Source organism: Silurus meridionalis, chromosome 7 (genome assembly GCF_014805685.1).
Source record: "Silurus meridionalis isolate SWU-2019-XX chromosome 7, ASM1480568v1, whole genome shotgun sequence".
Taxonomy (NCBI): Eukaryota; Metazoa; Chordata; class Actinopteri; order Siluriformes; family Siluridae; genus Silurus; species Silurus meridionalis.
The window spans coordinates 19893954-19907139 of record NC_060890.1 but is presented as its reverse complement, the minus strand read 5'-3'; the positions used below and the strand labels follow the sequence as shown (position 1 = coordinate 19907139).

The following is a 13186-nucleotide window of genomic DNA, read 5'->3' as shown; positions in this document are numbered from 1 at the left end:
TGTCATGTTTTTGGATTGAAGAAGATTCGGACATCTTCTGTATTCGTTATTTTGTTTTCGGATTTGTTAATTTGTTTTTGCATTTGTTATTTTGTTTTCAGATTTGTTAATTATTTTTTTGGGTATTTTTTTTTCTTTTCGGATTTGTTCATTTGTTTTTTTGGATTTGATATCTTGTTTTCGGATTTGTTATTGTGTATTCTAATTTGTTCATTCGTTTTCTGATTTGTTAATGTGTTTTGCACTTCTCAGCCACCATAGTTTCTGGAACTATAGAAAATACAGAGTGATGATTTTGGTGGCTAGAGAGATTTTCCCACTCTCTCAGATGGACATACATGAAGGTCATAACATAACTAAGCATGAAAAGGCTATTATGAAACGCACGTTTAAAAATTTTTTTTGTTTGACATGACTGTTGCATGTCGATTCTGTGCCACAGACAAGAGGATGATCTATTTGACGAAGACTTTATTAGTGAATTCAAATGGATTTTCAGATTTGCTTTGAATCAGAAGTTTATTATGACTTCTAGAACAGCATTGAAAAACAGATCAATAAAATGGCAAATGAAAGTTTAAAGGTGCAGTTTGCAATATTTATACAGAATGTGTAGGCGTGTTGTAATCATGCCAATTTCAAAAACATGCTTACAAAATGTATTTGCAATAGTGCTGTGCAGTATATATGGCTTGTTTCATTTAAGACTTCTGTTTATTGAGGATTGTTGTTCCAGCCCAGAAATTATTACCATCTATGGCTATGAAAACCACTCCCTAGAACTTGCCCAAATAAAGGGGTGATGGTCATGACAGTGTGTTCATTTCCATTGTAATTTGCCTTGCAGGCAGCAGAGGGCTAAAAAATTACATACTGCTCCTTTAAAATGACCCTTAAATGCTTTAGGGACACCAGAGTAGCAACAGCATATACTGAGTATGAACTAATCCAAATGGGCAGGCATCAAGCAGAGTAGTCAAGCAGATAATAAACAAGGTTGCTGAAGAATGCAATTATTGCATGTTTCGATTGGCTGGCCTCATTTGCATGGTCCTCTCTCGATCTCTCTCTCGCTCTCCTTCTCTCTCCCACATATTCACGTCTAGACGCTATGAGGCTGCGGAAGGCCTTAGGTGGAAGCTGTGCAGACTCGCTGAATTGTGCTTTATTATCGGGAAGGATCAGTTGAGGGTTTGTTGTCTCCAGGATGCGGAGGTGGAAGCTGCACTCCTTTCAGGATTGAATAAATAACAACCAAACAAAGGCTGCTTTCACAGCTTTCGGGCGTTCTGAGTTACAGAGCAGTCAAAAGAGGAGAAGGAGAAGAAGAACCTTCTAAAAAGCAAGCGAAAGAAGGAACTTGATCATTCGCAGCATTTACAAGGGCCAGATGTTGTCAAACTTTCTGAAAACAGAAACCTTTTACAGGAAATACAATCTATCACACTTCAGGGTCAGCTATTTTTTTTCAGTGTGTCTGATTGTGGATAAATAAGGCTAGTAGTTCCTGGTGGTGTTTTATTTTACCTGCAACGCAGACACGCTAATACAAACATTTGAAAAATAAGATAAAGTATCATTGCATCAAGAAGAGACAGGCACCTGTGTCCCCAGCACCCCTTCAGCTAACCTGTATGATTAATCCGGCAGAAATATATACAAGGCAGAGAGCGGTAAGAGTAACCATGGTAGTGGGGTTGCTAAGCTACATGAGAACATGAAAAGGTGAGGAATTTCTCACACACAGGAAATGAATGCCATGTCAGCCTTCATATGTGTGTATTTTATGTCTTATCAGCTTCCAGAATGCTGTTTTGACCTGATGACACGTATGCAACCACATGCTGTGTGTAGAATATAAGAGCTTCATGTAAGGAGAGATGCATAGATTCAGCTTTTTTTTTTTTGTATGCACGCTTGTCCACATATATTCTCCCTTTTGATTTGGGCAATCTTTATATGGCGGTCCAATACTTTTAGCAACATTTTCTTGAGATTATAAAGGGGCTAGTATAGGGTTAGGGTTAGGGTTATAGTCTGTCCAGACAATAAAAAGTGAATAGTGGATGCATTTGCTAGCCAACAAGGCAAATTAAAACACAAGTGTGTTGACCACTATGTTTTAGTTGCCTTGATTTTAGGATTGTTTTTTTGTTAGTATTTTAAGTTCCTTATTGCAAGGAGGACTAAGCAGATCGAAGTAGTGCAGGATTGTGCAGCACCGTGTTACATCAACAGGCTATTGGCTAATGTTTCAGCTATCAACTCTGGTGTTCTGTTCATATTTTACATGTTGAAGATCTTATTTAGGGGTTTATTACCTAGGTGATTAAAAACAGAAGAGTTATAATGCCACTTTGCTTTCAATTCTGCTCAGTTTCTTGTAAGTTTTTGATTGCTGTAAATGTAAATGTTCTAAAGAGTTCATCATTCATGCATGCCATTTAATCAGCCAACTGATCTTTAACCAGTCGACTTTGGAATGAGCAGCATGATCTTTAGAAGCAGTATCAAGAAATTATGTATCACACCCCCTTAAGTATATTATCATTAAACATGGCCTACATACGGTATCAAATAAAAATAGTGCAAAAGTATTTTAAAAACCTGTGTTCTAGACAGCCTTGTCTACTCAGGAATCAGTTCTCATATTCTTTGTGTAGTTTCTTTCACTCTAGCCTGAGCCTAATCTCTTATCAGCTTTAAGACCACCATTCATCCACCTAACTCAATACTTTCCTGGCAGATATGTAACTATTCCCTGAAAGGTATCAGGGCTCTAGGACAAATTAGCAGTTTTGTGTGAACTAAACCTGTCTTTAGAAGGACAGACAATGTCACTGAACTTAGTCTAAACCTACTTGTGCTTGCTAATGCACAATGAACAATAGCTTGGTGTTTAATCTGTAGGTGACTGCAAATCACCTGCTCCCTACTGAAACCCATATGATTCCAGGGTCTATGCTGAGTGTGTTGTTAAGAGAAAGTAAATGACAGCATGTTGTTACTTCTTCTATAACAAGGAAGACAAAATTATATTATTTCTCCTCGTATGAAGAAGACAGTATTATTCTGTTTCTACTAATGTGAGAAACTCTTAGCAGACTAAATTTAAATGCTCATTCCTTCGACTACAAACACCTTGGTTACACACAGGAAGTAATTTCATGTGTCTCTGTAATTCTGGTTCATCAGAGAGACCTGGCATCATTCAGACCTGAGAGACCTGAGCATTTCATACAGGAATTTTCTTTCTTTTACAATAGATTGGTATCTCTATTAATATTTAACATCAGAAACACAGAAAAACGAGTTTAACCTTGACCTCTATAATTGTATGCTGGAGGGCTTTCTTTATTATTCAATAGGGTGTTAGTGTATGCTTGGTTAGGTTTGTGTGTGCTACCCCGTGTACTTTTTTGTGTTCAACATGTTCTCTGTATGTGTTCACGTGCACGCACAAATCATTGGCTGTATTTTAGAAAGATTCATTGTGGGTTGATGTTGGTAAATAATAACCAAGCGCATGAAACCATTGGTGAAAATGAGAAGGATTGAAAATGAATAACAACCATACTCACTGACAGATTTTACAAACATTAAGTAAACTAGATGTCAGGTTTTCTAATATGTAGTGCCTATGATTAGTAGACTCTGAGTAGAACTGAGTTCATGTACAGTACTTAGAAATTCTTACTGTACACACACACTATTTTCTATCTATCTATCTATCTATCTATCTATCTATCTATCTATCTATCTATCTATCTATCTATCTATCTATCTATCTATCTATCCCCCTATTATTTTTCATTATCACAATGTTAGCTGCATCAAGGTGGTACGTTTACGTACACTTTTAAAAGGTGAAAACAAAACTCTAGAAATAGTTTTACAAGATAGAAAATGAAAACAATAGCATAAAGATATGGTTTCCTCTTTACTACATGCAAGAGAGAGAGAGAGCTCAGTAGGTGAATTCCAATGTTTCTCAACAGTCTGATGTTATCAGCAAACGTTCTGCTTAGTCTGGCTACAGGCCATCATGGAGCCTGAATAAATGCCAGGATGGAGAGAAAAGGATAAGAGAGAGAGAAAGAGAAAGAGAAACAGACAACAAAGTATAGTTCATTTCAATCATTCCTTCTTTACCAGCTCTTCCTCTCAAACCTCGGGACTGTACTGTCGGTAAACAGGGTTTATTTGAATTCGGCTCGACTACATCAGCCGTCTGGTGCTTCTTTTCCAAAAGCCTCTTCTGATTAATAACTCACACTTGGCATCATCAAATCCCCTTCTGATTAAATGCTTAACATCTCCAGGAAGTGGATTCATCAGCTAAGTGTTTTCAGCATTCAAGTTAACAAATATAAAGTGTGGGAATCAGCACAATCATTTCTTTCGGCTTCTCCCATTAGGGGTCGCCACAGCGGATCATCCGTATTCGTGATCCGCATGTTCCACTTGGCGCATGTTTTTACGCTTGATGCCCTTCCTAACGCAACCCTTCCCATTTATCCGGGCTTGGGACCAGCACTAAGAGTGCACTGGCTTGTGCAACCCTAATGGCTGGGTTTGGTTCCACAATAATTACCAGAGGGAATTTTTCTCAGTGGTGTCATAAGATCAGCATTTTATGACACATTGACAGAACATGTTCAATTATTGGGACTATATTTCAATGATTATTTCGATTTTGGATAATTTTACGTGTTCTTAGGTATGAATATTGCATTGGTGTATTAGCACAGGCTTATAAAGGCATACAGTTGTGTGCAGTATATGACTCTTTAAGGGCAGAATTTGATCTGTAATATACTAATTTAACTTTTATTGATTGGCAATATGATGCAGATACCAGAGATTCAGAGTATACTAAAAACAAATCTGATACTGATGTTTTCATTGAAACTAAACCTGGTCTGCAAGATACTTTGTGGTGAACAATACCACATAGCTTCATGTCATAAAGTATAAAAATATACCAAATCTGATCTGCAGTCAACACAGGGCATACTGATAGATAATACTTAGTTTTGGGTTGGTACATTAATTCAATATATATATAGTTTTTTTCTGAAATCTGACCCAAAGGGGAAATAAAATGCAAAAGATACATGGTCTTGAATGGTCTAGTATATGACGGATGTTGCGGAAAATGTTATCCGATCACCTGGCAGGAGCAAAATGCATGATGTCGTCTTCACATCAAACATCAGTGATCTCAGGGACTTTGGCTTAGGCATCATTTTTGTCAGACGTGCTAGTTTGAATATTTCCAAAACTGATGATTTTCTGTAATTTTGACAGTTTAGAGTTTAACGGTTAGAGCGGTGCGAAAAACCAAACAAAACACCCAGTCAGCATCAATTGATTGTTGCTGTGAGGCCAGGCAGGAATGGACAGACTGGTTTGAGTTTGCAGGGAGGCTCTAGTCACTTAAATGAACACTTTATCAACATTCTGAGCAGAAAAGCATTGCACTTGACTCTTTTCAATGAAATCTAAAGCTACATTGGGAACAGGGTTCAAAAACAAAACAGGGAACAAAAATTTAGCCAAAAAAAAAAAAACAGGAACAATTTCATGGCTATTATTAATATCATCATATTATCATTATATTATTAATATGATAAGCAACTTTTGCCTCATCCTGGTAACATACAATTAATTGTATGCTAAAGTCTATGTCGCATTTATTTTTTACTTCGTTTAAAAAAATTCTGGACATGATGGATAGAGAAATATTCTAATTTTCATAATTCTTGTGTTTGTGAGCAAACCCTTACATATACAATGATAATTTTTATTATTTTGTACATTTTATGATAATGCATTAAAATACATAGTATTTTCATTGGAATAATGTTCCCCTGTAGTAAATACAGGTTTTGGATGCTGCAAGGTTGTATGGTTGGTGGTGTGTTCTTCTGCACGTCAGGGTCTGGAACATTTGTCTGTCAGAAGGTTTTACATTTATCTTGTCTTATGGAAGCTGCCACAGTGCTCTAATCTCAAAGACACAACCCTGGAGAGACAAAGCATTAACTTTTCCCTGGGATGCTCAGGTGACATCTGCTGTCCTGTGTTAAGGACAAGGAGCAGTACAGTGTGTATGTACTTGTGCTCCTCTACAGAAATGAATCAGGGGTGGCAGGTGTGTGTGTTTGTGTGTGTGTGTGTGTGTGTGTGTGTGTGTGTGTGTGTGTGTGTGTTCTCGCATTTGAAAGAGCACACACAAGGATAGCTATTTTTAACCTCAAGGTAAAAATATAGGATATATATATATATATATATATATATATATATATATATATATATATATATATATATATATATATACCGTGCTGTATATAACATTGTGTAGAATATAACCCAGTGTACAGAAAGCTGCTGATTTATGAGCTATTTTCTTCTGTTCTGTCAGTAAAAGTTTCATATCCTGTTCTTGTGCCCTCTTTTTCTAGTTTTCTTTCTTTAAGACGAATTAAATCTATTTCTCGAAAAGTCAGCTGACAGAGGATTCAGATGTACTGCACAACTACATTTATCTTGTCATCATGCATCTACACGTATGCTTCACACTTACCATGAAACCAGAAAAACTAGATCTGGGATCAGGGGCACTTATCAGATTTCAACAGAAGGGCAGATTTCTGACTCCGGGCTGGGAACTGGCATAGTGGACCAGGTGCAGGCGCCTGCCACAATGCCCACCTTTCTTCTGCTCTGGATTATTTGAGTTTGTGACTGCACTCATGGTCCAGCTGAGAGAGAAAAGACAGCGGAAGAGCGGAAACGAGCGATAAAGCATACAGAGTTCAGTCAAAGCGCTCTGATAAAGACACCGGACAAATTAACGAAGTCCCGGCAGTGAATACGGGTGTTTAGTGACAGCGGATTTACATGGTTATAATCACAAGCTTTTTTTTAAAATCCAAATCAGTACAGTTCTTGAAGATAATTATGCATGATCAAGCAAGGTTGTTTCCCAAGGTTGTTCTTTTGTGATCTCTGAATTCAGCATGGCAGCTGTATGTTAATTATATGGGTGGTAGTTAAAACGAGCAGTTACTTGTGTAGCATTTTTACAACGAAATGAGAACATACAGTATATTCAATTCAGAATGAATTTCAGAAAATTTGGAGAAAGTACGATGTGTGCATTTGGCGCATTTGAAGTCCAGCATCTTTGCCATCGAGCTACCACATCCCTAGCATAATATCAGAAAGATTATTTGCTTAAATTAGGGGTGACATCTAGCTACACAGTATTTACGATGACACCTTCACCCTTATCTTGTAGCAACTCCTAAATTCATAAACAATAAAACAAAATCCAATGAGTGAATAAAAGAGGTCAGAGTGAAATGACCAGACTGGTTGGAGAAAGTCTACAGTAACTTAAATATGCTAACCCTAAAACAACAATGCTTACGAACACAGTGATTGAAAAAAAGCATTAAAATGCAGAACTTGAACCTGGAGGCTGCAGATGATCATGTCAGGTTCATAGGTTGTTTTAGCTCGATTACAATATCAGTAACATTAAATAAGCTGCTCTTAATTGGAGTTTGTATTGATATACAAAGCATATTTACATTTATGGCATAGGGAGTTGAATGCCTTAACCACTAAGCTTCCACCTCCCACATATGTATATCAATGTATAGAATTATCCCACAAATGTATACTATAACATTTACTATCAATATCATGATAAACTATCATCATGTTACCAGTTTTAGATTTAGTCTTTAGACTTTTTGTATTCTTATATAGGTTGAAATGTCTAAACATTCAGCTGGCAGGCTTGTATTCGTAACTAAACATGCAGTAATTATGTATACAATACAATACGTTTGGATAATACATTTGATGTATACATCAAAAAATAGGACAGCAAAACAAAAATGAAAAAGAATCATTAATTAATGAATAGTCTACAGGACTGAATAAAACAGATGTTTTTTTTTTATTATTTCAAACAGACACATACATGCCAGATTGACAAATCTGGCAGAAGAAAAAACATTCTATTAATAAAAACGGTTTTCAATGAACAGATCAATTAAAACTGGAGCATGGAAATGAGGTCTTCTTGGGACAGAAACACGACATGTGACTGGCTCTGATATTCTGAGATGCAGTAAGAAAATGAGGGGGACCTGGTCTGGTTTCAGAGTGTGCTTCTTCCAAATCAATCCCCAGGGGTTTGGGGAGAAGAAGTGAAACAATAAAACATAAATAAGAAGAATAATGACACACTCCAGGTCTGTCTGTGTCTCGGGTTTGCCACATTTCAGCTCTGTACTCTGCAGCGTAATCACCCTAAAGACTAAATACAAAATGTATCACTAATAGATTTGTAAAAAAAAAAAAGTGATCTATAATTTTTGAAAGCTGACTCACAGCCATCCTCTTTTTAAAAAAAATCTATTCCACTCATATCTAATTTTCCCACGTGGAGATAAATTAGATCAAATGTAACCCTGTAGGGGCAAATATAACTCTGTTGGAGTTCAATTAATGCTTGTGAATTTTGAAGAGATTATATTTTTCCAGCAGTGATAAGCTTGTATCCCTACACAGCACTGTATTGTATATAAAAGAAGGAATTAGTCATAGGGAACATGCATTTAAATCAATTTAATAGAATTAAAAAATTTATTAAGCATTGTGTAACTGCGCAAATGCCATGGCAAAGGTTTTTATTATACTGTTGCAGTGTCACACTGTTGGTCCCCCTTTTGCTGCCAAAACAGTCCTGACCCGTCGAGAATTAACAGTATTAAATTCTTCAGGAATTTGAGCTACAGCAGCTTGTCTGTTGAATCGGACCACACGGACCAGCCTTCTCTTCTCACGTGCATCAGTGAGCCTAGGGGGCCCAGGATGCTGTCGCTGTTTCACCATTGTTTCTTCCTTGGACCACTTTTAATAGATACTGGCCACTGCAGACTGGGAACAGCCCACAAGAACTGCAGTTTTGGAGATGCTCTGTCTCAGTTGTCTAGCTATCATAGGCCATTTTTCCTGCTTTCTAACACATCAACGTTGAGGATAAAATATTGCTGCCTAATATTTACCACACACTAACAGGTGCCATGATAAAGAGATAATCAGTGTTATTCCCTCACTGGTCATAATGTTGTGCCTGGTGGGTGTACATTGTGTATTTAGATTAGATTTAGATAAGAGTGGCAACTTCCAGTGAAAGATATGCTACCTATCACAAACATGTCATATCTGTCAATGTAGATGATCTGAACACCATATGCATATGATCTAGATGTCACCCTTACTTGAATCACACTCTTTTCCACCCACATGCCTCCTTTAACCCTTTTTAGAATCTTTATGCACTTTATCCACATCGAACTCAAGTCTCCAACCTCCTCAGAGCCGAAGTGCTTTGAGGTGCACATGCAAGCAGGTTAGCACAGAGCAAAGGTGAGCAGCACAATTGACTGGCCGCTTGTCCTACACATTTAAAAGGGCTATAACCACATTTCACGCACTGCTAGTCGTCGGTCGCAGCACGTTCCTTTTCATCTGGCACTTTAAAGGTCACCTCGGCCCTTCCCCTCACAGTGTCGAGATTCAGAGCATGTTGGCAAGATTTGTGTCTTCATCGAATGAACTGATTTATTTGTTGACGTAAGGGAGCACATTATCAGACTATAATTTCGGTTTTGCTTAATTTGTTCCTCTAGGCTTTTTATACGCATAAAAATATCTTTGCACATTTATATGCGTTTTTATTGTGTACATCATGTTGTGCCTGGTGCTGGTATGCAAATTGTTTTGTATGAAAAAATAAACAGATGCTTCTATGGCTTTGTATTTAAATGCTGAACATGCATGTCTTGACACTGAATCAGCACAAAATCGACACTGTGTAGCTCTTTTTGGAATTTCATTATGACGCATGCAGGTGCCATTATTCAACCTGCTTTTTTCAGAGCCATTCCAGATGCCTGGAAAATATACTCCCTGACCCGTCAGTAAACAAACCTCAATAGCAACTTTCATTCGGGTCATTTTGCGCCTGGCATGGCATGACATTTTATTTTCCCCCTGATAATATGAGGAAAGCAGGATCCATTATGGTCGTGGGGCTCTGACGGAATGCAGCCACCTCACCCCCCCATGCCATGTAAAGGATGGGAAGGAAAAAATAATGAGCCTATAACCCCCTGCGCCGTCTGGCTCTAAATGAGACCATCGCCATAGCAACAGCATGGAATGTACAAGCACTGGATTTTTTCCTATAGGCTTACTCCCAGGTATATAGCTTTCCTGCTACCCCAACTCCTATTATACTTATACCCCCACCATGCTTTCTCACCCTCTCTCCGTAGCCACACTCATTTAAATGCATATATCCTTTTTTTTAATTTTTTATTATGCCATAATAAATAATGCTTTTCTTGGCAACGCTCAGGGCATTGTGAAAATCTTTAACAATTTATAAAACTGGTGTAAGTAAAAAAAACAAACAAGGTTTGTTTTTACCATTAAGTTCAAATCTTTTTACCCTCTATTTGAGATAATAGACCTTCTCTATCCTGTGATAATCACTAATCTTTGACTATTCTGGAAAAGTGACATTTTGTTTACACACCGATCAGATTGCCGGCCTGTGTGTTGTAATGAATACTTTGGTTGTAATCCATTTTAGATAATAGCTTTATTAAATTTACAAATCTGATTGACCAGGAGGTGTTGAATCGTCTTCTATAACAGTACATCTCTGACAGCAGTTCTAACAAAAATTCTAGTGACTGATGATGGCTCATATGATTGTAGTTTTTGTGTATATAAAACTTTCTTTCGCCTTCTCCTATCAGGGGTCCCCGCAGCGGATCATCCGCATGTTTGATTTGGCACATGTTTTTACGCTGGATGCCCTTCCTAACGCAACCCACCCTATTTATCCGGGCTTGGGACTGGCACTAAGAGTGGCTGGGGTTGGTTCCCTGACTGGGAATTGATCCCGGGTTGTTACAGTTTCTATAGCACCAGTGCAGTCACAGTGACTTGGATGCTCCATGTAATCAAAGCCTTTATAATAAAAAGATTTAACACAAACAGATTTAACACACAGATGTAAAACACATTGTGATACATTATGGTGAAGTTTTCAGAAAGGATATGTTTATTATATATTAGTGAATGGAGTGTAAAGTGTCAGGGCTTTGCAATGTCTCAGGAAAATCTCAAGTTTTGTTTGCGTTTCATTAACTTTAAGTGCAATGAAAAAATCCCGGTGAGGGAATGGATGTTTATACCTTCTATATAAAAAAAATCTGACATAACAGGATCTAACCCAAGTTGTAGATTCTGCATAACATTAAGTATAAAATTTAAAATAGTTACAAGATGTGATGTGGTGATCGTGGATATGGAATTGTCTGGAATTGTCTTGAAATTGCTGTGGTATAGGAGGAATAAAACCCTTCTGGCCATTGTGTTATAGAAAAATACTCGACAACATGCTTGCTTCTTATTTATACTTCACCCTGTATTGCAACTAATAACTAAAAACGACTGACTGGATTGCATCCTACAACAGCGCTTGAAGACGTAGGTCTTTATTCTTCATTTAAAGACTGAAACTAAAGATGAAAATGGATGATCAGTCTACCACTTGGTTGCCAGTACAGAGAACAATCTTTATGTACGTCTTCCTTGTAGCTTGATTGGTAATGGGTACACTAAAGCCATGATAGCGTTTTGAACAGAATACGGCATAAAATGGGGGTTGTTAATTGCCTTGAAGTAGATGGGGGGATGGAGTATTTTTCTGCCTTTGGATGCAAGCATCTGTGTTTTGCATCTTAAAATAATTACATATATTTCAAATCTTTGAATTTAAATCCATATTAAATTTGTAAAAACACTTGCACACACTTGTTAAAGAAAATAAGAAATGCTGACTTGATCTAAAACTTTAACACATTACTTGACAACATTTTCTATGTCACTTCTTTCTCCGATGGTGATGAAAAATTCTGTGAATACTGTATATCTGGCTGTGAAATTATGCATTTGACACCATGACAACGGAAATGGTCGTGTAAGGCATCATGGGTGACTGGTAACACTAATGCACAAACGTCTCAGCTTGTAGTGTTAATTATAGTTTTGGGTATATGCCTATGATAGTTTCTTCTCCTGTTTTCACAGTACTTGAAGGTATAGTTTATTTTTTATAGCTGCAAACTTCAGGCACTTCGAAATATGAAATAATGCTCACTTAGGATAATATCTGACCTGTCACTGTCTTTTTTTTATATGTATTTATTTCCCAGGTGGTAAAGTGCTACTACAAGGGTCCACGTCAACTGCTGTGTCACACCGGTTTAGGAAAGCGAGAAAGAACAGAGTGAGAAACAAAGTAAAAAAAGGAACAGAAGACCCGAGTGGAGAGGGGAAGAGACAGAGAAAGATGTGACAGCTGGTGTCTTCCAGCAGAACCGCAGCTACGATGGACAGCTGAATGCACTGGCTAAATTTCACTCACATCAGGTACTACCTCAGTTCTACTCCATTATCTAGTGTTGCTAAAGACATAAATATGGCATGTTCATGTGTTGTAAGAAATAGAACATCAGGCAAACAGTAGCGTAAAGAATATATGTAGATTGTAGAGTTGTCAGGTTCGCTGTTTTAACCTAATCAAAATAAAAATGGCAAGCATATGCCTAAAAGAATGTGGGACACCCAACCTTCATACCTTTTATATGAGGTTCTTTCCCAAACTGTTGGAAACACACAATTATATAGAATATCTAAAATTTTCTTATAAATAAAAAAAAAAAAAAAAAAAATGTATATTAATGAATGCTACATATCGTCATACACGACCAGGCACAACATTATAACATTATAACAGTATGACTGTGCGAAGTGGGGTGGGATTTATTAGGCAGCAAGTGAACATTTTGTCTTTAAAGTTGATGTATTAGAAACCGGAAAATTGGCAAGCTTTACGATTCAAGCGAGTATGACATGGGCCAAATTGTGATGTCTAGACGACTGGGTCAGAGCATCTCCAAAACTGCAGCTCTTGTGGGATGTTCCCTTTCTGCAATGGTCATTTTCTATCAAAAGTGCTCCAAGGATGGAACAATGGTAAACCGGCGACAGGGTCATGGGTACATAGGGAGAGAAGTCTGGC

At 37.4% G+C, this 13186-nt stretch overlaps 1 protein-coding gene across 4 annotated transcripts in view; it reads left to right on the top strand.

The window, feature by feature from the left end:
• Positions 1-13186, top strand: part of ptprea (protein tyrosine phosphatase receptor type Ea) — an 83434-nt gene that overhangs the window by 26797 nt on the left and 43451 nt on the right. For 2 of the 4 annotated variants that reach the window (XM_046853988.1, XM_046853991.1), the window contains exon 2: positions 12318-12534. The gene's annotated coding sequence lies outside the window, so the exon portion shown is untranslated. Of the gene's footprint in view, positions 1-1703; positions 1726-12182; positions 12202-12317; positions 12535-13186 lie in introns of those variants that run through there. The other 2 variants (XM_046853989.1, XM_046853990.1) reach the window with 2 other exon arrangements.